Source organism: Schistocerca americana, chromosome 9 (genome assembly GCF_021461395.2).
Source record: "Schistocerca americana isolate TAMUIC-IGC-003095 chromosome 9, iqSchAmer2.1, whole genome shotgun sequence".
Lineage (NCBI taxonomy): Eukaryota > Metazoa > Arthropoda > Insecta > Orthoptera > Acrididae > Schistocerca > Schistocerca americana.
In genome coordinates this window covers 15,702,406-15,728,998 of record NC_060127.1, presented here as the reverse complement: position 1 = coordinate 15,728,998, position 26,593 = coordinate 15,702,406, and the positions used below count along the sequence as shown (strand labels likewise).

Here is a 26,593-nt window from a genome sequence, read left to right as displayed (position 1 = left end):
AAGCTTTACCTTGAAGTATTACTCGGTTCTTTCAATTTGACGGCAGTTATTGGTTCTCCTACTCGTGTGGTACAGGAAAGCAGCAAGCACACTGATAGATAACGTTTTTATAGACCAAGATAAATTCAATCAAATAAAAACTTTTCCTGTTAAGAATGGTCTGTCTGATCATGATGCACAGCTAGTTACAGAACATGATATAGCTCCATACAGTATTGCAAAACAGTCCTCCAAAATAGTGAATTCCATTAACGATTTAACACCAAAATTTTAGGGAAAGCTTGCAACAGTTAGACTGAGATGAGGTGTACAGGGAACATGATGCTAATTTAAAATTTAACCTATTTCGTGATACCTATATGAGCATCTTTGAAAACAGTTTCCCTAAGAAAACAGTGAAATATAATTGTAAGAAACCATGTAAAAATCCATGGCTTACTAAAGGGATAAAAATATCTTGTAAACAGAAAAGGGAAATGTATCTTATAGGTAGGAGGAGTAATGATCCCAAAACAATGAAACATTATAAAAACTACTGCACTATATTAAGAAAAGTTATTAAAAATCCAGAAGTACCTGCATTATGTCCGAGAGTAGCACATCTGATAATGAAATTAAAGCAATTTGGAATACTGTGAAAAGGGAAACAGGGCAACCGAGAGCACAGGAAGACTCTTTCTATCAAACACAATGAAAAGTTTTTAACAAGAAGTCAGAAGTAGAAAACATTTTTAATAATCATTTTTTAAGTGTTGTAGAGAAAATAGGTTCCAGCTATTCATTGAAAATGCAAGGCAGTATATGGAAGAGGCAGTACCTACACAATCTGATAAAATTGGAATTCAACCCACCTCTCCTAATGAATTTAGGAAAATAATAAATTCACTCAAAAGTGGAATTGATGGCATTTACAACAAAGTACTAAAAGCTTGTTCCAAACAAATAAGTAGGATTCTCAGCCACATATGTAGTAGCTCACTGAAACAGGGAATTTTTCCAGATAGACTGAAATATGCTATTGTTAAACCATTGCATAAAAAAGGGGATAGATCTGATGCTAAAAACTACTGCCCAATCTCACATCTGACAGCTTTATCCAAAATTCTTGAAAAAGTAATGTATTCATGAGTAGCATCACATATTTGTAAAAATGAAGTACTAACAAAATGTCAATTTGGTTTTCAGAAAGGCTTTTCAACAGAAGATGCTATATATGCTTTCACTGATCAAATATTAAATGCAATGAATAACCGAACATCACCCATTAGGATATTTTGTGATCTCTCAAAGGCTTTTGATTGTGTGAATCACAAAATTCTTCTAGATAAGCTTAAGTATTGTGGTATGAGTGGGACAGTGCGCAAATGGTTTAATTCATACTTAACTGGAAGAACGCAGAAGGTTGAAATTAACAGTAAAAATAGTCTACAAAAATCAGTAGAGTCCTCTAACTATGGAGGTATCAAGAATGGTGTCCCACAGGGTTCAGTCTTTGATGTTCTTAATGTATATTAACGACTTGCCACTCTATATTCATGAAGATGCAAAGTTAGTTCTTTTACTGATGATACTAGTATAGTAATCACACCCAAGAAGCAAGAATCAGCTGAGGAAATTGTAAATAATGTCTTTCACAAAATTATTAAGTGGTTCTCTGCAAATGGACTCTCACTAAATTTTGAGAAAACACAGTTTATACCATTCGGTACAGTAAACAGGATAACACCAATGATAAATATAGACTTTGAACGTAAGTCTGTTGCTAAGGTTGAATACTCCAAATTTCTGGGTGTGTGCATTGATGAGAAATTGAATTGGAAGAAACACATCGATGATTGCTGAAACAGTCAGGTTCAGCTACTAATGCTATTAGGGTTATTGCAAATTTTGTTGATAAATGTATCAGTGAATTGGCCTACTATGCCTATTTTCATTCACTGCTTTCATGTGGCATCATATTTTGGGGCAATTCGTCATTAAGAGAGAAAGTATTCATTGCACAAAACCGTATAATCAGAATAATAGCTGGATCCCACCAAAGATCACCTTTGCAGATATTTATTTAAGGAACTTAGGATATTCACAGTACCTTCACAATACATATATTCACTTATGAAATTTGTCATTAATAACCCATCCCAATTCAGAAATAACAGCGAAGTGCATAGCTGCAACATTATAAAAAAGGATGATATTCACTATTCTCGATAAATCTCACTTTAGCACAGAAAGGGGTGAATTATGCTGCCACAAAAATCTTTGGTCATTTGCCAAATAGAAGTAAAAGTTTGACAGATAACCAACCAACATTTAAAAGCAAATTAAAAGAAACTCCTTCTACTCAACAGATGAATTCTTAGATACGAAGTAGTAAATGTAAAAAAAATTAATTAATTATTTTGTGTAAAGAAAACTGATGTTAAAGAGACACGTTCCACCTCATTACGAAATCTCATATTCATGATCTATGGAACAAGGATTAATGTATGTGTGCATGTAAGACTCTTCATAGCGTTCACCAGTGACGGTACAGATAACAGGATCCGCAGGACTCATCTCCTCGAAGAAACGCAGCCCTCCTACGGTAAACGATGCCGTCAACCCGCACCACACAGAATGATGAGGTACCCGTTGATGCGAGAGTGGATTTTTCGTTACCCATATTCTACAGTTCTGGGTATTGACATGTCCTTGGAGAAACGGGCTTCGTCTGTCCACAGAATGTTGCATACAGACGAGAAACTCCACAGTGAACGTTTTTGTCTTTCCCGACACGTGAACGTGGATGATTTTGTATTGGAAGCAATGCAGGGTGTTTCGTAGGGTTTTCTGCGCTGTGCTCGCAGGCGTGTCTAACGCTGGGACAATTCCTCGTGCACTGCATATTTGCACACCACTGGTCGACCATTCCTGCATCGCTGTGGCCATATCTTCAAAGTCGTCGGATCAACTTCTTTCCTTCCTCTACTACACTACACATCGAAAGATGTTGTCTTTTCGGATTTTGTAATCATTTTCTCGAGGCCCTTAGCAGACATCGGACCAGTGCCTTTCTTCATACCCTCGAGTGTCCAGAACTTCTGCATGGCTACTGGCGCACAGCCACTGTTCTCATGTAAACTGAGAGACAGCCGTGTGTCACTTCCGGAGACGCATCTGTTGGTGTGCGTATTTTGACGCTTACAGCGCCATTTGGTAAAATATTCCTTAATTTTTTCCCCCCGTGACGTTTCCCCCTGCTGTTCAAATTTGACGTCAGTCAGAGCACTGGTTCTCTGTCTGCAGCGTTTTGAAACTGGAAATTTAATTATTGATACACTGTAGTTTCATAGGACAGAAGATACAACAGTAAAAGCATGAAATATGGCAGGCCTTTAGCTATAGAAACGCAATTTCCTGTCTTTTATTGTAACAAACGATATCTGAAACAGCCAGTTTTTGGTAGACACTCAACGTGCTGATGCTTTGAAACAGCTTATATTCACACTGGAAACAAACAACCACCGTCCAAACAAGCCTGGAAGACCCAACGGTACCGACTGACCGCCGTGTCATCCTCGGCTCTTAGGTGCCAACGCCTGCAGATACGGAGGGGCACGTAGTCAGCCCACTGCTCTCCCAGCCATTCTCAGTTTTCTTGACGTCACTACTCCTCAATTGGCCCCAGAAGGGCTGAGTGCACCACACTTGCCAATCGCACTTGGCAGACCTGGACAGTGACCCATCCAAGTGCTAGCCAAGCCCGACAGCGCTTAACTTCGGTGATCTGATGGGAACCAGTGTTATCACTGGGGGAAGGCCATTAGCTTATATTCATACCATGTACTCCATAATAAAAAAAAACACCAGATACATGGGTTTAGCTCCATACAATTTGGTATCTCCTACGTTCTGTTAGTTTAAAATCGGGTATTGGGGGGGGGGGGGTTCCTACTATAAATTTCTATCCCGGAATTTACGTCGGCACACAGAAATACTGTCCAAACAATTGGCCTATAATCTGTGAACAACGTAATTAAATGCAAATAGTTATATGGCCAGGCTAACTAATTGGAGTACTTTACATCTGTCTCTCTCTCTGAATATCAAATTAATCAAATTATTTTCTCCAATAGCATGACATCTCAAAGACATTGACATCAGGATACTTCGTGCTGTATCCTCCATACTCATCAAATATGGGGTGCTTAGGAAACCTGCTTTCTCGGATCGACAGACAACAATTGAAGCAAATCATATTAAAGAATTTCATTAGAAGATGAACCAATGAAAATACTTAACTTTAAGAATTTACAATGATGTGTCGCAAGCAAGGGGCGACATCCAAATAAGGAATCTCTTCAGTACATATAATTCCTAATACAAGTGTGGTTATATAGTGGATGCTTCTGTCCAGGTCGCTGGTCTTGACGCTTCTGCAGAAACTCGTAGAACTGGGCTGCGGCCAGGCAGCGCGGAGCTTATGTCCTCTTCGTGTAGAGGGCGCTGCCGTTGCGTTGTCGTCCTGGAGAGGGTTCGGCCAGCGTGCGATTGGCTGACATCTTCTTCGCAGCCCCCTCTGCTCTAACGTTCCCATCTGTCGTGCTGGCGTTTCACTTTACACCGGAACACTATCTACCGAAAATGTTTCTTTTCAATCAAAGTTTTTTTTTGGCAGGAAAATAAAAAATTAGATACTGTTTATCTGGACTATGTCCACTGTCTTATACCACACATGTGATCTCTCACGAGCCAGAGTGATAAGTGTCGTGGGAAAGAGGAAAACAAAAATTTTTCACAATATTGAGGACACCAAAGAAATACTACATTTCCTACAGTTGCCACAGAACCACTGCACCCTCAACACTGTAGAATCGATCTGGAGCCGAGTTAAGGACTTTGTCGTGAGAAATAGCGGCATTTAAACTGGCTGATGTAGTGCGATAATGCATGAAACTTTGTCACACTTCACTGCCAAACACTGGTGGAATGTGGAACAGCACATCACAAAAGAAGTGGAGAAAGTGTGGCGCTTGCTTGGCGTCGTGGATTCTGTTGATCGCCTCGTCATCATTGTAGCAGATGACTGTTCCAGTACTGAAATGCACTCCTCAGATCTGGACATGGAAGGAGTTCAGACATCAGACGACTGTCTGTAACTAATACCTTCAGTGGCTTCAATATTGAACTATACGGCAAAATACCTGCAATGCTTTCTTACGTAACATGCAGAAAAATTACGCTCCGTTTAAGTTATGAATTTTCATCACTCTTGTTTTTAATTACAATATTAAGTTAGCTAAGAACGAGAGCATGTTATGTTTTCCATCTTGTTAGCTAACAAGCGTATTGTCGCAGTTCCGCCGTGTATCGTTTCATTCTGTTTCACAATTAAACGACATTCGAAGCTGTAGTTTGATTAAAATTAAGTGACACTTGACAGTTCACGCTCTGAAGTTCATTTCCTCCAAAGAGGAACCATTCGCCGGTGACGAACAGTTGGTCAGCTGACTTCCAGTTCCTCGTTCGACATGCTCTCTTGATGTGTTTGGATCCCGAATCTTGGGTCTGGCGCTTTAATTTCGTATTTCATCACAGACGATGACCACACGAGAAACAGCGTGCACAAACATAAAGACGCTAATGAATTACACACGTTTCGTACATAGTACTAACCAAACACCACTGGATACTTCCACATAACACGCGATTCAGCGTTATCACGATCACAGAGATCGGCTTACAGGAGATATGCTTCGCATGAAGGCAAGTTTCGCACGCCATTGCGTCAAAGTAATTCATTATTGCGACTGCGTGATCACAGTCAGAAACATAGCTTCTGTCACTGTTGTACTTTAGCACAATGGTTCTGGCAGAAAGTAGTCGTGTTGAAGGTCGGAGGTTCGAATCTTGTCACATACCGTGGAAATTGTTTTATTTCTAATTCTAACCAAAATATTGGAAGAGTGATTGCACGAAGAACGCTAGACTGGGCAGGACATGTTCTGCGAGCAGAGGGCACTTGTCTGAGTATTTCTACACTAGCCAACTGGGAGACGTCCAAGAAGTCGTCCGCAAACGAGTGTAGAGACAGGATTTCAGTGACCCAGAAAGAAGCAGATCCAACAGCCAGCACTGAAGACGCCCGAGACAGATGTAAACGGGCAAACATACAATAAACTTCTGTCATGTTGCAAGTATTTTGTCATGATTTGTGTACTTGATGTGTTAATCATTTCGTTATGTTCTGTATATGTCTTGTAATTGTATATTTTTTCTTCTGCCATGGGCCTAAACGGGCTGTGTATGTGCAATAAATGGTGATAATGATGACGACGATGAAGATGATAATAAATCAAAAGAGTTTGATTATCATTTTCATTCAGTCAATTGGTTTAAATGCATTTTTTTTAACTCTTTGCTATGTCATTTTCATCGTCGTATCGACATTTTTATTTGCCTTTATTTTTCTACCTATTATTATTTTTTTTTCATCTGCAATCTGCCTGTGTCACCTATAAGTGCCATCGAGGACTGCTCAGCTATTCGTAAAGTAGCAGCTCGTGTAACCAGTGAGAGGATTGTTTCAGGTACACCTACATCTATACTCTGCAGACCATTGTAAGGTGCATGGCAGAGGGTACGTCCCATTGTACTAGTTATTAGGGTTCCTTCCATTCACGAATGGAGAGCGGGAAGATTGATTATTCGAATGCCTCTGTGCGTACGGTAATTATTCTAATCTTATCCTCACGATACCTGTGTGAGCGATGCGTAGGGACTTGTAGTACGTCCTTAGAGTAATCATTTATAGCTGTTTATTGAAACTTTGTTAACAGACTTTCTCGGGATAGTTTACGTCTATCTTCAAGAGTCTGCTGTTCGGTTTTTTCAGTATCTCTGTGACACTCTCCCACGGATTAAGCAAATCTTTGACAATTCGTGCTGCCCTCCTACGTATATGTTCAGTATCCCCTGTTAGTCCTGTCTCACACGGGTACCACACACTTAAGCAATATTACAGAACCTATCGCACGAGTGATTCGCAAGCAATCTCCTTGATTGCACTTCCCCAGTATTCTACCAATAAACCGAAGTCTGCCGGCCGAAGTGGCCGAGCGGTTCTCGGCGCTACAATCTGGAACCGCGGGACCACTACGGTCGCAGGTTCGAATCCTGCCTCGGGCATGGATGTGTGTGATGTCCTTAGGTTAGTTAGATTTAAGTAGTTCTAAGTTCTAGGGTACTGATGACCACAGCAGTTATGTCCCATAGTGCTCAGAGCCATTTGAACCATTTGAAACCGAAGTCTACCACCTGCCTTACCCATGACTGAACGTATGTAATTTACACTCAGATAAACAATGACAGCAAGGAATTACTGTTTGCTTTTAGAGCTGAAACTGACCATTTTCTGCTTTGAGTTTACTCGTAGAGGTTAGCTTTAATAGCCATGAACAAAGCGATCGTGATTTTACTTCTGCGGCAGATTGTTGACCACTACTTTCTCGGTTACATTTCACATCACGAGGCTGTGGTTCACCTAGGACATGAGTTTAATTTCAGCGGTACAGAACCCGTCTCCTGCTGCAGTCCAGCCTTTGGTTTCTTAAACTCTGCTGTCGACAGAGCATCCCGCATTCCAGACATAACTTGCGGCAGTCGCTTCCAGCAACACTGCTTCGCGTTACACATTACCAGCGTTTGTGAAGTGCCTTGCCACGGTTGTGTCGGCTACAACCGAACGGTAGCTGGCGGCCGATGTGGCAACGCCGCAGCAGCGAGTGACGCACCTCACCTATCAAGTAATTTCAAACAGACTATATACCTTTTTTCTGCTCGTCCCTTTTTATGTCTATACTGCAACTTACAGCTCACATCACTGTAGGTTAGCTGGACAAAGCAGCTGGGCAATTAAATGCAACAGTACATCTGTTGTCTTGTATCATCGCTGAGTCGATGTGTGTGTAAAGTTCAGCATGAAATGTATCCTTAATATCCCACTTGACTGTATTCGAGACAGCTTAGCTTCCGCTCTCTGCGAAACAAAATACAATGAGGTTCCAGCAAACGCGGAAGAGTACACGGTGTAATGTTTACATTGAGTTTATTCTCACATTGAATGCAGTGTTAGCAGCAGCAGGGTGTCTGCCGTACCGCACCACAGCCCATCCTGGAGCACCGCCGCTGTCGAAGACGCCACCTGCTGATGTGGGTTTATCAACATCTCCCGACAGCAGCAGTGCAGACAACACCGTCATGGACGTTATTTGACCCGTAACACTTCTGTATACGAGCTGTTATGCTGGTCTGTAGTTTAAGCCATACAGAACCATCTGCCACGGACTGCATTGTAAATACTGTTTTACCATATAGTGACAAACACTGCACCTTTCATCAGTTCAATGGAGATACAACGCTTTTTTTCAAAAGTTATGTTTGGTTTACGAATAAGAAACGTAACTGTTCTGTAGCTTGAGTTGCATAGAACCATCTGGTACAGGCTGCATCTGACTACTAGTTGTTTCACCCATTTACTTTTAATTTTTACACGTTACTCTAATAAATGTTCAGGTAGACAGAGACTGTATCCGTTCTTTACACACACACACACACACACACACACATATATATATATATATATATATATATATATATATATATATATATATATATATATACTGTGAATATTGTATCACACACACAGCCCCTTTGACTGTTCAGAGACGTCACTAAACCTGCCCTAAGATAAAAACAACCATGCATAAGCAGCGCCTGTTAGATGGACAGGGTTCAACAGCCGATCAGTTCCAGTCATTCCACCAGGAAGGAGGTACACGGCTCGTGTTGTCTGTAGTTCAACCATGCCTAGACGGTCAATACCGCGGTTCGATTGCGTCCGCATTCTTTTCTTTGTGCCAGGTAGGGCTCTCAACAAGGGAAGTGTCCAGGTGTCTCGGATTGAACCAAAGCGACGTTGTTTGGACATGGAGGAGATGCAGAGAGATAGGATCTGTCGATGACATACTTCGCTCAGGCCGCCCAAGGGCGACTACTGCAATGGATGACCGCTACCTACGGATTATGGCTCGGAGGAGCCCTGACAGCAACGTCACCATGTTGAATAATGCTTTTCGTGTACCCACGGGACGTCGTGTTACGACTCAAACTGTGCACATCTTGTGAATGACTTCCTTCAGGATAATGACATCGCTCGACTAGAGTTGCCAGCATGTTCTCCAGACATGAACCCTATCGAAACATGCCTGGGATAGATTGAAAAGGGCTGCTTATGGACGACATGACCCACCAACCACTCTGAGGGATCCACGCCGTATCGCCATCGAGGAGTGGGACAATCTGGACCAACAGTGGCTTGATGAACTTGTGGATAGTATGCCATGACAAATACAGGCATGCATCAATGCAAGAGGATGTGCCACTGGCTATTAGAGGTACCGGTGTGTGCAGCAATCTTGAGCACCACCATTGAAGGTCTCGCTGTATGGTGGTACAGCATGCAATGTGTGGTTTTCATGAGCAATAAAACGGGAGGAAATAACGTTTATGTTGACCTCCATTCCAATTTTCTGTACAGGTTCCGGAACTCTCGGAACCGAGGTGATGCAAAACTTTTTTATGTGTGTATATTAATGGCTTCTAAAAAAAAGGAATGTGGGGCATTGCTCGTAGATAGTCTGGTAGGGGCCACCTATGTAGTAGGAAATAATGAGGATTGGGCTTTCATCTCACAGATGTCGTGCTTTGTTATCTTGTAAAAATCTTATAGAACTGTAATATGTTCTTCATTCATGCATATGTATCATTATAATGTATTCTTATATGTCTTAGCTCTGATGATAGCCACACAGTGCTTGAAACCCAGATCTGCAATAAAGACATTATTAGCGACCGAATGCTATACCGTATATTTTCTCAACTTTGGACCTTTTACTTCAGTTATGCGAACATCCGCAGCAGCCTGTGCCATCACTATGTTCACTGGAGCGACCAAAACCGTGCCACAGCCGTGACACTGTGGAATTTCCGATCCATCAGAACAACGGTTCGCAGTGACACAACAAAATGCGAGTGGCGCATTGCGCAGTAGCCACCGGTCTTCGAACTCTGAATCAGCGTCCCTTAACCACGTGGACCTGGTAAACCCTCAGTTCGAGCTACAAACTCGGCTGCTGAGTCGTAAATTGGAGAATATTTTAGGATTTTTAGTAGGGTGACGAATAAGAAAAGAAATATTCTTCTACAAAATCATTATTCATCGTTGCTTTTGCATTACACACAGAAAACAATTCTTTGTTTATTTTTGGTTGGGTAGGTGGGGTGGGGGGTAGCCCTAATCCTAACCAGATGGATTTCCAACTTACAATTTAGGTCTATATAATAATCACTGAATTCTTTCTCGAGGCAGTATTTCTGCCGGAAAATGTGACTGTGACGGTCTCCATAGCTTCAGATTCGGCGTCAGAACCGTCCCCTCGTGTTTTATTGCCACAGGCTCATCTCCTACGTCTGACTTAGGCCTTTGTGAGGTGCTTTCTAATCGAGTACGAGGAACCGATTTCAGTTTTACTAGCATACAGAAGCGCGCTTACAAAACTACGAAAAGAGGACAAAAATGTCAGTAAATTCGACGGACGGAGATTATTATTAGGTTGGAGCAAGGGTAACACATAAAAGAGTGCTGTACTGCTTATGATTTGCGTCGATGGACTGGAGATTATCCTGTTAGTGGGAGACACACACAGTGCCAAGTGCCCGTACTGTTTAAGGTCTTAGGTGAAAGCTAGAGGAGTATACTGTCTGTTGAAAGGAAACCATTGGTTGATATTAATTCCGATCATTTAACACTTCCGATGGGCATAGAAATGAACTGAGGATTTATGTAGAATGCAAATACCGACAGAAAAAAGAAAGACGATTATCCAGTATCCTTGCGGGATGACTGACACAGCTATAATACTTTTGTGTTTGTGGGCCACAGGGAAGCCAGATGAGGCAAGAGAAACTGAACTGTCGCACAAGTCGTGTGCATACCGATGCAACTAGAAACAATTCCATGGATCGTCATGTTACAACTAAATGAAGATTAATTCTGCGTTCAAAGGGAACCAAAAGCACCCGTTCTACATTTGCTTGAACCGTTCACCATCGCGGAGTTAGTGCAACACCTAAAGTCAATGCCAAAAATTGCGGACATTTTTCCTTAACGGTTCCATACTTTTTTAGGGTGTTGAATCAGAATTTCAGATTTGCTGCCTTGTAAGAGGACGGCTTCACAACAAAACAATAAAAAAACTTCAAAATTTTCGCAGTTTTTCATTTTTTCGCTTATATTTAGAAAACTGCACGTTTTTCAAAGATGACCACTCGGTACCAAATTAAACAAATTTTCCTACACAATGCGCTAGTGAGGTTTTATTTTCTGACCAGCAGTATCGGCGCTGTCCAGAAAAACAGCGATTTTTTTTTTGGCCCTTCTGCGAAAACGTCAAAATCTCCCACCCCCATCCGCTACAGCTCGAAAAATATGCATGTTGTCGACAAAACCCCAACACCAACGTGAAAGTTTATTAAGTTTCCCACAAAAGACGTCTGCAACATTAATTTTTCTGACAAGCAAAGCGAAATTTACGAAAAATGCTTCCTGTGCCCTACAGCCTAACTACCCCTCCTGCTTTTCTGTCTCTCATCGACGCAATACCTTTCGGTGTACTACGATTAAAAGAGACTCTTTTGAGTGGACTGATGGGAAAGCTTGTTTAATGAAAACTTCAAGAAATTATATTTACAACATATTAGGTATATGACAGTGAATAAAAGGATGGATGTGAAATTTGTATGTAGTAATAACGTACATGTAACATGAAATGAGTGAATGTCGAGCACACGATGTCGCGTAAATTCTCCATCCGGAAAAGAAAGAAGGAATTTAGCGATAGTATATGCGTACAAAGGAATTTTAAGTTATATAGTGAACTGTCGATAACCGTCATGCGCACAGTGTTTTTACTTCGTTTGTCTGTGGCCCAGGCAATGTTTCTCGGACAGTAGAAGGTTTAGCTGAAGGGACTTGGGCAATGAAATGTTCGGGTGAAACCATCAGGGTCTCTGGAAGGTGCAGGCTGAACAATTAGTTGTTGTTGCTCTTCTTCAGCTAAAAAGAAGCTGCAGTTGAATGATTAAAAGTGACGAGAGAGAAAAAATTGAGTATAGTAATTCGATGAATACCTACTGTCGCCTCAGGTACTTCACATAGTGGTGCTTGCATGTAGTAGTGATGGAACAACCGACTGTTTTGAACAATCGATTGTTCAGCCGATGGTTTTTTTCATTCAGTCGGTTTCATCAGTCGAATAAAACAACAAAATGAAACTACTAAAATGGTTCAAATGGCTCTGAGGACTATGGGACTCAACATCTGTGGTCAGAAGTCCCCTAGAACTTAGAACTACTTAAACCTAACTAACCTAAGGACATCACACACATCCATGCCCGAGGCAGGATTCGAACCTGTGACCGTAGCAGCAGCGCGGTTCCTGACTGAAACTCTCCAGGTTCGAGTGACACAAGCATTTGTTGGTTACGTCAGTTATACGAATGTTTTCACTCAGTCTCAGGGGTTTGAGCGATGTTTACATACTTTTTTGATTCAGTCTTTTCCGGTCGTTGTTGGGGGGCGGGGGTGGCCGCCGGCCGACGTACGTGTACGTCCTGCTTCTACCAGGGCCAGGGCAGCAGCCGTCGCGAGGAGGTGGCGCGCAGTTCAGCACACGCGCAGTACTAGCGGAACCTGCGCAAGCCGCCTGGCCACGGCGCCACCTCCTCGCGCCGGCTGCTAGCCTGTCCCTAATAGCAGCTGGACTCCAAGCGGAGCGCGCGCAGAGCGAGCGGCAAGCGCCGCCGTATCTCTCAGATCTTTTTTATATTTTTAATTAATTAAGTATCGGACATCAGTAAAACGGAATGCTGACGGTCGCAAGAATTTGGCAATGTTTATTTGTCCCCTCCTACTTCATGCAGCCCTAAGAGAACTATGCTTCCTCAACCCTCTCTACTACACCCAAGAGAAAAGCTTTTTTTTACTCGTTACGCGTTAAGTGCACCTGGAACAATTTAATGCACAGCAATCTATTTGTCACTTCTAAACGACGAAATGAACGATTAGTCTTTCAATACGCAATTAAATGAATATGTTTATTACGGTATATTGTTAATTTTTACTTGTTGACCGTATAACTACAATTTTCGTACCATACGCGTAAACTGTTTATACATTGTCCCGAAACATAAACAAATAGTAAAAATATTTCAGGTCACTGCTGATACGTTGCAGAGAGTAAAGGCGAAACGCGTGTGGCACGAAAATTGTGTGTCATACCGTTGCAGTTAGACGATCAGCAAGTAAAAATTAACAATGTACTGTAAAATTACACGCAACTGAGCGAGACAGGACAACAAAAGTTGAAGATATGAATATGGTTCAAATGGCTCTGAGCACTAAGGGACTTAACATCTGAGGTCATCAGTCCCCTAGAACTTAGAACTACTTAAAGCTAGCTAACCTAAGGACGTCACACACATCCATGTGTGAATATGTATATTGCTTATTTTAACTTTAGCGTGTCCATTGAGCTGTCTTCACGCAAACCTGGGGGGTGGGGCTGCCTTCTGGGGGTGTGTACCCCGGTTTGTACTGCATGTCACTACTTAAATTCACCTAATAATAGTACTTACAAACTGTTTTCTCTCAGAAGACTAACTGGCTAGCTCAGTCAACTAAAACTGCTAGACAATGCGTTCAGTAAATACGTGCTTCAAGCGATAAAAAAAACAGAAACACTAGTTTCGCTTGGAAAGAAAGAATAACTCAGTCAGTACAAAAAACACCACAGGGTTGTGTTGTCTTTTTCATTCGGTTGCTCGCATGGACTGATTTCATGCGAAAGAAAATGAATGAATAACAATCAAACCCACACGTAAAACTTCAGCCGACTGATACCATTGTTTCCATTCAGTTACTCCCACAGGCTGGTTTCAGTCGAAGCAATTAATGAATAATTGAACGGATACGTAAGGCTCCAACCGACTGAGTCAATTGTTTTACAGCAACTGTCTGAGTCCATTGTTTTCATTCAGAGGCTCGACCAGGTCCTCTCCGCCTTCTACATCAAAACTGACGTCGATGTTGGAGCATGGGCCTTCACATTGCAGGCACAATGTCTGCTCACTTATAGCTTCACAGACGTTGGTAAACTGCTCCTTCTGTTTGCAAGATATAAGCTCAAGCAGCCTCTAGGGAACCCAGTGTTTCCGTGTTGTATTCGCGGCCAACACATTTTCTATCAGCTTCCACCCCCAGTGTTCTGGCTCCAAGTAGTACAGCAGTATATGTGACTGAAGGGGGCTTTATGTTGCATTACCGCACTGAAACCCCTGGCTTTGGAGAGGTTGCTTCAGCTTATGTCTTGCAAATGGAAGCAGATTGTCAAGGTTGATATGGATGGATGTAGGTCAGTAGGACTGTTGTGTACTCAACTGTGCCAGCAATATGAAGGGACGTGCTCGCATCAACGACAGTTACGGTATAGAAAACGAAGACGACCTGGACAAGCCACTGTCAGTCTAGCCACTGTCTGAAGCAGAGGCTAGTTAGTTATATGTTGCATAGATCACTTGAACGATTCGGTTACCGAAATAATGTGGTTCAAATGGTTCAAATGGCTCTGAGCACTATGTGACTTAACGTCTGAGGTCATCAGTCGTCTACAACTTAGAACCAATTAAACCTAACTAACCTAAGGACATCACACACATCCATGCCCGAGGCAGGATTCGAACCTGCGACTGGAGCGGTCGCTTGGCTCCAGACTGTAGCGCCTAGAACCGCACGGCCACTACGGCCGGCAAATAATGTGGAATGAGGCACATTACAGGATATGTGTACATGATTAGGGTTAACATTAATGAACACATTTTCATTGTATTTCTATTCATGCAACTACCCAACTACCATTTAAAAAAATTCTTCTTTTTCTACTAGCCTCCAGTTCAAATTCGACAATGCAATAGAAGGAGTTGTCCAGGAGATTTAAAACTTTCTTCACTACCTGTCTGGGTGATACGGGTCATTTTTCCCTCTGCTGTTATAGGTACGGACATTACATCACTGTTCTGCTCCGATTGTGTTGGATTATTTATGACGAATTTCATTAGCGAGTATATGTATTGTGACAGCACAGTTAAAATGCCTAACTCCTTGAAGATGTACCTACATGACGTCTGTGGGTGAACACCTCATATTATTCTTACTACTATCTGCTCGGGGACTGGGTGTTTGTGTTGTCCTCATCATTTCATCATCATCATTATCATTCGCGACAGTGGCTAGACTGAAGTGTGTAAAAGAATTGGACTGCGTAAAAATTGGGACTTTTTACGGGCACTGATGACCGTGCACTTGAACGCCCCACAAACCAAACGTCATTTTACTGCTCGCTTTTGTGCAGACAGTACTTCGGTTCTAAGTGATTTCTTACCCCACGAAATTATTCCACACCACATTAATGAGTGGAAATATGCGAACTATGCCAGGCGGTCTTCATGTTTGTTTCCAAAATTAGCAATTGTACGAAGAGGAAAGTAGCTGGAGTTCATTCATCTCATTTTACGTGCTGAAATAGCCGTTCAGTACTCTTATATAGTTTCTCTATCTGTTCATCTTCTGCTTGCGAGCTCGGCATGTGTACCTACCGTTGTCGGTGTTGGTTTGCTGCCGATTCTGATGGAAACAACGCTAACACTGACCGGTTCACACTAACTCATTCCCTGCCCTACCTTTCTGTTCACAACGAATCCTACTCCTGTTGTACCATTCCCTGCTGCTGTTGATATACCGTATCTCATCTGACCAGAAATCCTTGTCTTCTTTCCATCTCACTTCATTGACCCACACTATATCTAGATTGACCCTTAGAATTTCCCCTTTTAGGTTTTCTAGCTTCTCTACCAAGTTGAAACTCCTTTCAACGTCCCGACTCGTAGAACGTTATTCTTTCATTGGTTATTCAATGTTTTTCTCACGCCTTTCGGGGCAGTTTCCCACCACAAGGACAAGACAATGCCTTGAACCTCTGTCATCTCCTCCACCCTCTTCGACACGGCCGTTGGCGGAATGAGGGTGGCTTCTTATTCCAGAAATCTTCAGCCACCAATGCTGATTATTAATCAAAATGCAAGCAGTGGGGGGTTTCGAACCCAGGACACTTTGATTACTGATGAAGGACTTTGGCCCTAGACCACAGATGCCTCTTGAACGTTGAATGGAAGGTCATTCTCATATTTAGGGAGTGGACCCAAAATTAAGGGCTTTGGGACTTCCTTTTTGATTTTATCCCAGTCGCTAAAAAACTCCACCTTTCTGTCGTTGTTTGAATTATTCAAACACAACCTTTTGCTTTCTGTTTGCCAAGTATGCTTCACACTAGCTGTGTGTAAAACCAATCAATTCCATAAAACTTGAGATTTTCTAAGAGAGTATCATGATCCACACAATCGATGTCTTCGGAAAGATCATAAAAAATACCAACTGGCGATATACTATTAAGCCTTGAACTATTTGACGATTGAATGTACAAATAGCATTCTCCGTCCAGCAACATTTCTGAAATCTAAGCTGTGATATGCTGCACAAATTGTTTTCCACTTAAGTGTGAACTACTCTTGAGTACATTACTTTGTTGAATATATTTCGGAAAAAAGATCGCAGTTAGGATAGTGGACGATAATTGTTTACAATAAATGCATTCGCAGGTGTGAATATGGGCAAACATCAGCTGTAAAATGGAATGACGACAATGAAAATTCTGGCCCAACCGGGTCTCGAACCAGTATTTCCAGGTTAGCGGGAGCGGTCGCCTTACCGCTTGGCTACACGGGCACAACGCGCCTGCATCTCCGAAGGAACATTGCATCGTAATTCGGAATCACGCAGGCACTGCAGTATCTTATTTATCCACAGACACCGCGCAAGTGATTTTCAAGTGCACTGTCTCATCTGTACGGGAATGTAGATAATGGATGCGGGACTACAGGTTTAAGACGCGTGGTTGACGACGTATGGAAGTGTGGCTGTGGCAGGCAGTCGTGCGTGGGTAACCAAGCGGTGGGCCGACTGTTCGCGACAAACGGGAAATACGGATTCGAGTTTCAATCAGGTACAAATTTTCACTGTCGTCATTCCAGTATACAGCTGATGGTTGTCCCTATTCGTAATTGCGAATACATTTAATTTATTTCGTAGCGGCTGTAGTCACTGCACTCCTTGTTCCTTTCGACACGCATCCATGTTCCAAAGAAACTTTGCTTCGTAATTGAGAATAACACAGGCACTGCAATGATCGTATCGCTAATTGTTTAAGTCTGTATTGTCACATTTCTTATGAAGTAGTTTAATAATTGCATATTTTAAACTGACCGGAAACATTTCCTAAGCCAGTGATGCACTGCATACGTCACTAAGGACATTACTTGTTAAGCTGGAACAACTTTTCAGAATTATTTCTGAAATACCATCAACCCCACAAGAGCTTTTCTTTCCTTTTAGGTTTTTTATAATTTCATTAATTTCAGCGAAGGACGCTGGTACTAATTAATTTTACTTACTTGGTGGAACGACTTTTTTTAATATATTCTCTTTCTTCTTCAACTGAACCATTTAATCCTATGTTTCCTCCTACACTTACAAAGTAATGGTAAGTATAGAAAAATATTTGGAGCTTGCGACTTATCAGTCAGAACATTGTCATTTAGTTTAACCGTTATTGAATCTTGTACACTGACTGGCGACAGAAAGTATTAATTCACGTCATATTTTGCACCGTTATGCACCTTTACCAATCAATTTTTCTCTACCACAACATTCATCAGTCAATTACAGGTTTTCAGTTAAAGAACAGCAACAATTTGCGAGATGCTGGGGTGGAGAGGTGTGAAGTTCATCTCATTTCTAAAGAAACTCTGTCAGATTCCCGATACAGATACCCCCTCCCCCCTTCCCCTTGAGCTGTCTTTTTCTATCACGCAACGGAGAAAACCTTACACAGAAAAAGTGACAGATTGTTCAAGCGTTGGCGCTCTCGTAATAATTTAATAATAACATGTATAATTAACATCTCTCAACAGCATCTGATAAAGGATTAGATGCTAAATGTTGGTGTTGTAAGCATAGAAATGATACAGGATTTAGTATAACAATTCTGCCTGCCAAACTTCACGCCGTCTATTGCTGCCTACTGGCAGTACAACAATCAGCGAAAGAGTAATGACCTTTTTCTCTGCCCAGTCAGTACTATTCTTCACATCGTCGATATACGTCAAAGGAAGGCGACACAACACTATCTGCTATTGCAGGCAACATTTGTTGAGCAATAGATTCAAATTATTACCATCGGCTAACTGCATTGTTTAGCTGATACCGCCAAAGACGCTCATAACAGTTACTAGGCGGCCGATTCGCGTTTCACAACGAATTGATACCTTTGATTTGTGTAGCACATGCGAATTAATTCCTTCAAAGGACATATGGTTCATTTAACATGGCACAATGTTTTGTCCGTTCAAAATTATTCCCTTTTCTATTAATGTGGAATAGACTACTGTTATTGTTATTGTCCAGAGATAATCCAATACATGGTACACTGCTCTTCATACTCAGTTCGAAATAGTAGAACATTATGGTCTTTCCTTAACTCGGTTTTTATTAAACACATTTTCTTTGATACGATTCACTTCTCTGAATGTTCATACTTAAGCCCGATAATAAATGTCCAAACAGGGTCTATAATCGAAGGTCAAGTTGCAACACAGTGTTTGAATAGTAGCTTCGACAACAACTGAAGTTCTGAAATTGGAATTAATGATATCAATTTTTTATCGATTGAGATGTTATCTGCTTGTTTGCGTTATCACAGTTCTGTCAGTTTTCGTATTTTTGACAATAAATGAAAAGAACCGAAATTTACTTTAAATTAGCCCACCTTCCAGTGAGGTTAACTATTTCACGCAGTAGTGCAGAACTTAAGAGTCGCGAATATTGAGGACTCAAACGCTAAAAGCTCGGACACTGAAATCTCAAACGCAAAAGACTCCCGGACACCAAAGACGTCCAGACGCAAAAGACATTAAGAATACGTGCGTGGGTTTATAAAGTATTTGTGAAACAAAAGGGACGTTCGCTAGAAACTCTTCCAATAAAGCCCCCTGCTACTTTGCATAAAATACTCTATTCCATTGGCTCTCATTACTCTTTTATGTAATTTTTCTGCGTTAAAACTGGAATTCATGATTCTATATGAAATATGGGAATTTTGCACGGCCAGATCGAATACATTTTAATTTAAAAGAATATCAAATATGTAACGACGACTACTTTATTTCAATCAAATTGGCATCGTTTAAGGTAACCACGAGATATGTAACATTACGCCTATTCAGATTCTCTCTTGGTGTGTTGGGGTTCTTCGTTAACTATGTTTGACGTCGATGTAGGATTCCGGTTTTATTTTTTAACAGGATTTTGGATCTTTGATTGGGATCTTATTATTTTCTTTTTCGTATTTCGTCTTTCCTTTTTATGATGCAGCGACAGTATATTACATATTTATGCATACACATACATATGTATATATGGGTGATATGAGATGATTGCAAAAATTCTACAAGACGTTTTTTTACATGTTCCTTATATACGATTCTTCATTACAAACTAACTTAAATATTACAAAGTATTATCTATATCTTAAATATTTCCATTTTTGCTAACATTAATTAGATATTTCATTCATTTAATATCTACATGGAATAAGTCAGTTTAAAGTTAACCATAAATTTCGTTTTAAATACTAGAAACAACTTAAATAATCACTCTATGTCTATTACTGAATAGGTCAGTTTATGCTAATTACACTTTCCAGTCTATGTATAGTCTGCAACATTTCATTACTAATCTTGGGACTCGGTTGTAGTCTTGTCTGCTGTTTCGCCCATTGAGGTCTGCAATGTCCATTCATCTCGCCTCCCCATTGGGTTCTGGAGGCCATCTGTGCAGCTCCAACAGTGAGACATAGGAAATATGCGTAATCTATGTCATCCTTTGTCGTGCCTCCTCTTCAATGGCTAAGCAACACTTTTTTTTTTCATTGTTTGACTCATGTTTCCTCTGCTTGTAGTCTGCAACATAACTGTGTATGTTGTGCCACTTCTTCAGTGGCTAAGCACAACATTTTCATTATTTCACTCATGTTGCCTCTTCTTATGATTTGCAGCATACCCATGGTAACAACGGATCTTCTTGGCCCCCACTTCGCATAGATTCTTGAATGATCACGCCACACGACGTATGACTTTAGATTTTTCGATCTCTTTCCATTCGCCGATTCTCCGTCTCTAGTGTCAAGCGTCTCTAGTGTAATGCGTTCTTTGGATTGCCTGCAGCTGACGATCTTCTGCAATAGGGTCTTCTTTTTCTTCAAATTCTTCATCCTATTTATATCAATGCTGCTTGTAGACCTCCGTGATGTTCGAGACTAAACTGACGATCAAATTTCCAGTTAATATCAACAGACAGCTCGCTTCTTGTGTAGCGTCTTTGAGTGATGAACTTGAGGCGAATGTTTGCTCGTTCTCGCTCGGCCTCTAGGTCGCAAGGCGAGCGAACTCCCGACGTCGACGCCCTCCACCTACGTCGTGGAACGTCTCGCAGATCGCAGTTTCCGTTTCTGGAGCCGTGCAGCCAAACGATGACTCGCCCCATCAGAGAGCAGCACCAGTCCCTCAGGTTGTCTGGGCTGCGGCCTCAGCGATGGGTATGGTGTCTCCACACATGCTCCAGAATGACGAATATGGAACATAAAGAACACATATAGACATTACATATAGACATGAATACAAATATAATGTCCATTAATGTCACTCATTAAATGTTATCCCCAACAATCAATGCTCTTGTTCACTAATATCTGCAGTCTTTAAGCCATTGTAATGGTTCATAGCATTCATTTTCCCACTAATGTCAGATACTAGTTGTTTGCAAATGCGATATTTCATTGTTTCACAATTATTTTTGATGCTCTAATCACTTTTGTTTCCGCTGGTTATCCCGAGTTTCTGTCCTGTTCAGTTCCAGCCACAATCCTATTGAATTAATGACTGTTACTTCACTTCCAGTAGGTTATGCTGAGATTGTGCCCTGTTCGGTTCCATGCACAATACTATTGAATTAATGACTCTGGTACCTCACTTCCAGTAAGTTACGCTGATATTCTATCCTATTCAGTTACAGGCAGAGCTCTGCTTAAATAATTGACACTTCACTGGGCAATTCAATAGGCAAGCAAGTTCAATAACCCATTGTGCTTCTTCTTAATCTAAGCCATCTGTTCACCAACAATTATATGAGATGCACTCAAAAAATTACAGAACCTCTGCTTCTTCTTAATCTAAGCCATCTGTTCAATTATATGAGATGTAATCAAAAAAGTACATAACCAAATATTAAGAAACTGCAATCAGACGTAATTTGTTATGAGCCATTTGAGAAATTTGCTGAGAATGCCATCAAGGTACCGAAAAAATGCGGCAGGCAGTATGTTTAGCTCCAACAGCAGTCTATGATACTAGGAACAGCTGCCAAAGGCAAGGAATGCTGTGGACTGCCTGCAACTGGGGACGGGATCAATCTGCCAGAAGCTCCACCTGAGGTCTATCGAGAAACAATGGGTACTCTGTGACAGTTCTGGAGGAGCTCTTCCAGCCTCTCATGCTGCCCTGTCTGTGGCCCAATACCCAATAATTGTATTTACGTGGGGAGATTCTAGGACAAGACGGACAGATTCGTCTGACTTACCTGCCACTTTTAGCTGGTTATTACGAGGGTTGGAACTTCAATAGTGGAAGTATACAGGGTGAGTCACCTAACATTACCGCTGGATATATTTCGTAAACCACATCAAATACTGACGAATCGATTCCACAGACCGAACGTGAGGAGAGGGGCTAGTGTAATTGGTTAATACAAACCATAAAAGAATGCACGGAGTATGTTTTTTAACACAAATCTACGTTTTTTTAAATGAAACCCCGTTAGTTTTGTTACCACATCTGAACATATAAACAAATACGTAATCAGTGCCGTTTGTTGCGTTGTAAAATGTTATTTACATCCGGAGATATTGTAACCTAAAGTTGACGCTTGAGTACCACTCCGCTGTTCGATCGTGTGTATCGGAGAGCACCGAATTACGTAGGGGTCCAAAGGGAACGGTGATGGACCTTAGGTGCAGAAGAGACTGGAACAGCACATTACGTCCACATGCTAACACCTTTTTTATTGGTCTTTTTCACATGTGCATTACCATGAGGCGTGAGGTACACGTGTAAGTAGGCTGTTTATGTTTTCTCTATGTAAGTAGGCTGTTTATGTTTTCTTATTGGCAACGTTACGTAGCCCTCAATATGAAAATCACTGGCTGTGCTGTGTGCAGTCTGTGGCTGCTTTGCATTGTTGTAATACTCGCCATTGTAGTGTTGGGCAGCGGCAGCCGGCTGTGAACAGCGCGTAGCGTTGCGCAGTTGGAGGTGAGCCGCCAGCAGTGGTGGATGTGGGGAGAGAGATGGCGGAGGTTTCTAATTTGTCATGAACTGATATATATATTATGACTTGTGATGATATTAAGGTAAATACATTGTTTGCTCTCTATTAATATCTTTCATTTGCTAACTATCCCTATCAGTAGTTAGTGCCTTCAGTAGTTTGAATTTTTTATTTAGCTGGCAGTAGTGGCGCTCGCCGTATTGCAGTAGCTTGAGCAGCGAAGATTTTGTGAGGTAAGTGATTTGTGAAAGGTATAGTTTAATGCTAGTCAGGGCCATTCTTTTGTAGGGAATTTTGAAAGTCAGATTGCGTTGCGCTAACAAAATATTGTGTGTCAGTTTAAGGTCAGTCGTGTATAATTGTTCAAAGGGGACGTTTCACACGTACACACGTGGTTTCCGTTTTCAATTACGGAGGGGAACCGAGTGTGTCCCGACATGTCAGGCCAATAGATGTTCAATGTGGTGGCCATCATTTGCTGCACACAATTGCAATCTCTGGCGTAATCAATGTCGTACACGCCGCAGTACATCTGGTGTAATGTCGCCGCAGGCTGCCACAGTACGTTGTTTCATATCCTCTGGGGTTGTAGGCACATTACGGTACACATTCTCCTTTAACGTACCCCACAGAAAGAAGTCCAGAGGTGTAAGATCAGGAGAACGGGCTGGCCAATTTATGCATCCTCCACGCCCTATGAAACGCCCGTCGAACATCCTGTCAAGAATCAGCCTAGTGTTAATTGCGGAATGTGCAGGTGCACCATCATGCTGATACCACATACGTCACGCGTTTCCAGTGGGACATTTTCGAGCAACGTTGGCAGATCATTTTGTAGAGATGCGATGTATGTTGCAGCTGTTTGGGCCCCTGCAATGAAGTGAGGACCAATGAGGTGGTCGCCAATGATTCCGCACCATACATTTACAGTCCGCGGTCGCTGTCGCTCTACCTGCCTGAGCCAGCGACGATTGTCCACGGACCAGTAATGCATGTTCCGTAGATTCACTGCCCCGTGGTTTGTGAAACCCGCTTCATCGGTAAACAGGTAGAACTGCAGCGCATTCTCTGTTAATGCCCATTGACAGAATTGCACTCAATGATTAAAGTCATCACCATGTAATTGCTGATGTAGCGACATATGAAACGGGTGAAAGCGGTGACGATGCAGTATGCGCATGACACTACTTTGACTCAGTCCACCGGCTCTCACAATGTCCCGTGTACTCGTGTGTGGATTCATGGCAACAGCAGCTAACACACCAGCTGCACCCGCTTCTCCTGTGACGGGCCTGTTACGGACCCGTTTGCGTGCTACGACCATACCTGTTGCATACAGTTGGCGGTAGATGTTTCGCAATGTGCGGCACGTTGGATGCTCTCTGTCCGGGTACCGTTCTGCATACACCCTGCAGGCTTCAGCTGCATTTCGTCGAAACTCGCCATAGATGAGTATCATCTCCGCCTTTTCAGAGTTCGAATACACCATGGTCACAGTTCCTACAACACTACACTATCACAGACGTCTGGTAACACGGTGTACTACAGTTGGTCTGCGTGCGGAGACGAATGCAGAATAACAATAGTAGCAAGCGCTACATGCGGACACTGGTACAGCTAGACCAAACCACAACAGTGCACTACAGCCACACTCGTAAACACGGTCGTCATCGTAAACATGTCCCTGCAGATGCTGCTCGCCGACCGTGGCCCGTGTTTGTTACAACACGCAACTGAACGTCGGAGGCTTCAAGCATCAACTTTAGGTTACAATATCTCCGGATGTAATTAACATTTTACAATGCAACAAACGGCACTGATTACGTATTTGTTTATATGTTCAGATGTGTTAACAAAACTAACGTGGATCCATTTAAAAAACGTAGATTTGTGTTAAAAAACATACTTCCGTGCATTTTTGTATGGTTTGCATTAAACAATTACACTAGCCCCTCTCCTCACGTTCGGTCTGTGGAATGGGTTCGTCAGTATTTGATGTGGATTACGAAATATATCCAGCGGTAACGTTAGGTGACTCACCCTGTATATTTACAGCTCGTATAAAATAGCTATGTATTTCAAAGTTTTACCGACCTTCAAAGTAGTCACCAGCATTGTGTATAACCCGTTGCCAGCGGTGTGAAAGTCGTAGGATACTCTTAGCAGTGCCAGTTGTGTTGACAGTTCACGGTCGCAGGTTCGAATCCTGCCTTGGGCATGGATGTGTGTGATGTCCTTAGGTTAGTTAGGTTTAAGTAGTTCTAAGTTCTAGGGGACTTATGGCCACAGCAGTTGAGTCCCATAGTGCTCAGAGCCATTAGAACCATTTTTGTGTTGACAGTTCGAGCGGCGCGGTCTATTGCCCAACGAATTTTAGCAGCTCTGAAGCGAGTGCCTTGAAGTGTTTCCTTCAGCTTAGAAATCGAGTTGAACTCAGGAAGGCTTAAGTTATGGCAGTGCAGTAGGTGGTATAGCACTAACAGCTCCATCATGCAAACAAATCAGTAACAGCTTGCTCTGTACGTGCTTGAGCATTGTTCTGCAAAATGATGGTCAGGTCCTGCAGAAAGTGTCATCACTTATGTTTCTATGCTGTTCATTTAACGAACACAACCTATGACCATCTGCAGCTGTTACTGATTTGCTTGACTGATGGGGCTGCTAACTGCTACGCCACCTACTGCACTCCTCTGACACAAGCCCTGAAGGAAACACTTCACGGCATTCGCTTCAGAACTGCTACAAATTTCTCGGGCAACAGACCGCGCCGCTCGAACTGCGAAAACAACTGGCGCTGCTAAGGGAATCCAATGACTTCCACATCGCTCGCAACGGGTCATACACAATGCAGGTGGCTACTTTGAAGGTCAGTAAAACTTTGAAACACGTTTCAATTTAGTACGAGCTGTATATAAATAATTGCCACTATTAAAATTCCAACCCTCTTATATGTAGATCTGACAGGTTATACCACTTTATCCGCATGCATTCTCGAAATCTCTTCCGCAACTTTGTCTCTATAAGCCAGAGATATAGCATAAGGTCGCACAAAGAATTGCTTTTGCGGACATAAATTAAATTTGTACCGACGATTCCTTAACGATCCTATTTTTGGCAGAAACACTTCTTTGTTCCACAGCAGCATATTTCGTACCTCACTACACTCAACAGGCCCCATGTACTGCACAGTTTTTATTTTGTTTTCAATCACCTCTCCAGTTTCTCTAATCACTGCTTCCTCCTTGTCTTCACTGTCTTCTTTAGACAATTGCTCAGATGATCGGCATTTCCCATTATGACAATCAGCCTAATTAAGCGTAATGGGAGTGACTGGAAATTGCGCTTGTATGAGACACTCTTCGAATCTAATACAAATGGTTACCCCCTTATTCAACGGAACTTCCTCTCTTCCTAGGCCAAGAATCACTCGGTATTCGTTCCAAAATTCATGCCTATTATCAATTGCAAAATTTGGCACGATTAGGAAACTGTTGTCTAGTTTCTGTCCTTGACTTGTGAACTCCAAAAGAATCTGCAGGCTGGCTCCCACGCGTTTCCCAGGCAGAGCCCCTTTCACTTTCGTCCTTTTCATGGCCGGTGCTGGTCGGCTCCTTTCCTCGGAACAACGCTGAGCTGCAGTAATACGGCTGCCACTGTCCAGAACACCGTGCAGTCGTAGCCCTCATATTGAGGCAGTGATCATGGGGTGGAGGTCCTGTCGAGTTAACACTCCTTATTCCTCCAGCAACGTCTCCGACAAGTCCTCGTAATCTCGCAAGTGTATTGTACTCTGCCTGATAATAGTCATGGGATCGTACTGAATCCTTCCCACACGATTCTGGCGTCAGTTTATTATCGGGCTACGATTCCATTGTACACTACTGGCCATTAAAATTGCTACACCGCAAAGATGACGTGCTACAGACGCGAAATTTAACCGACAGC

The 26,593-nt window shown here is 42.1% G+C and overlaps 1 pseudogene; it reads right to left on the bottom strand.

The window, feature by feature from the left end:
• Window positions 1-3,688: 3,688 nt before the first annotated feature.
• Window positions 3,689-3,807, bottom strand: LOC124551480 (annotated as a pseudogene).
• Window positions 3,808-26,593: the final 22,786 nt, after the last annotated feature.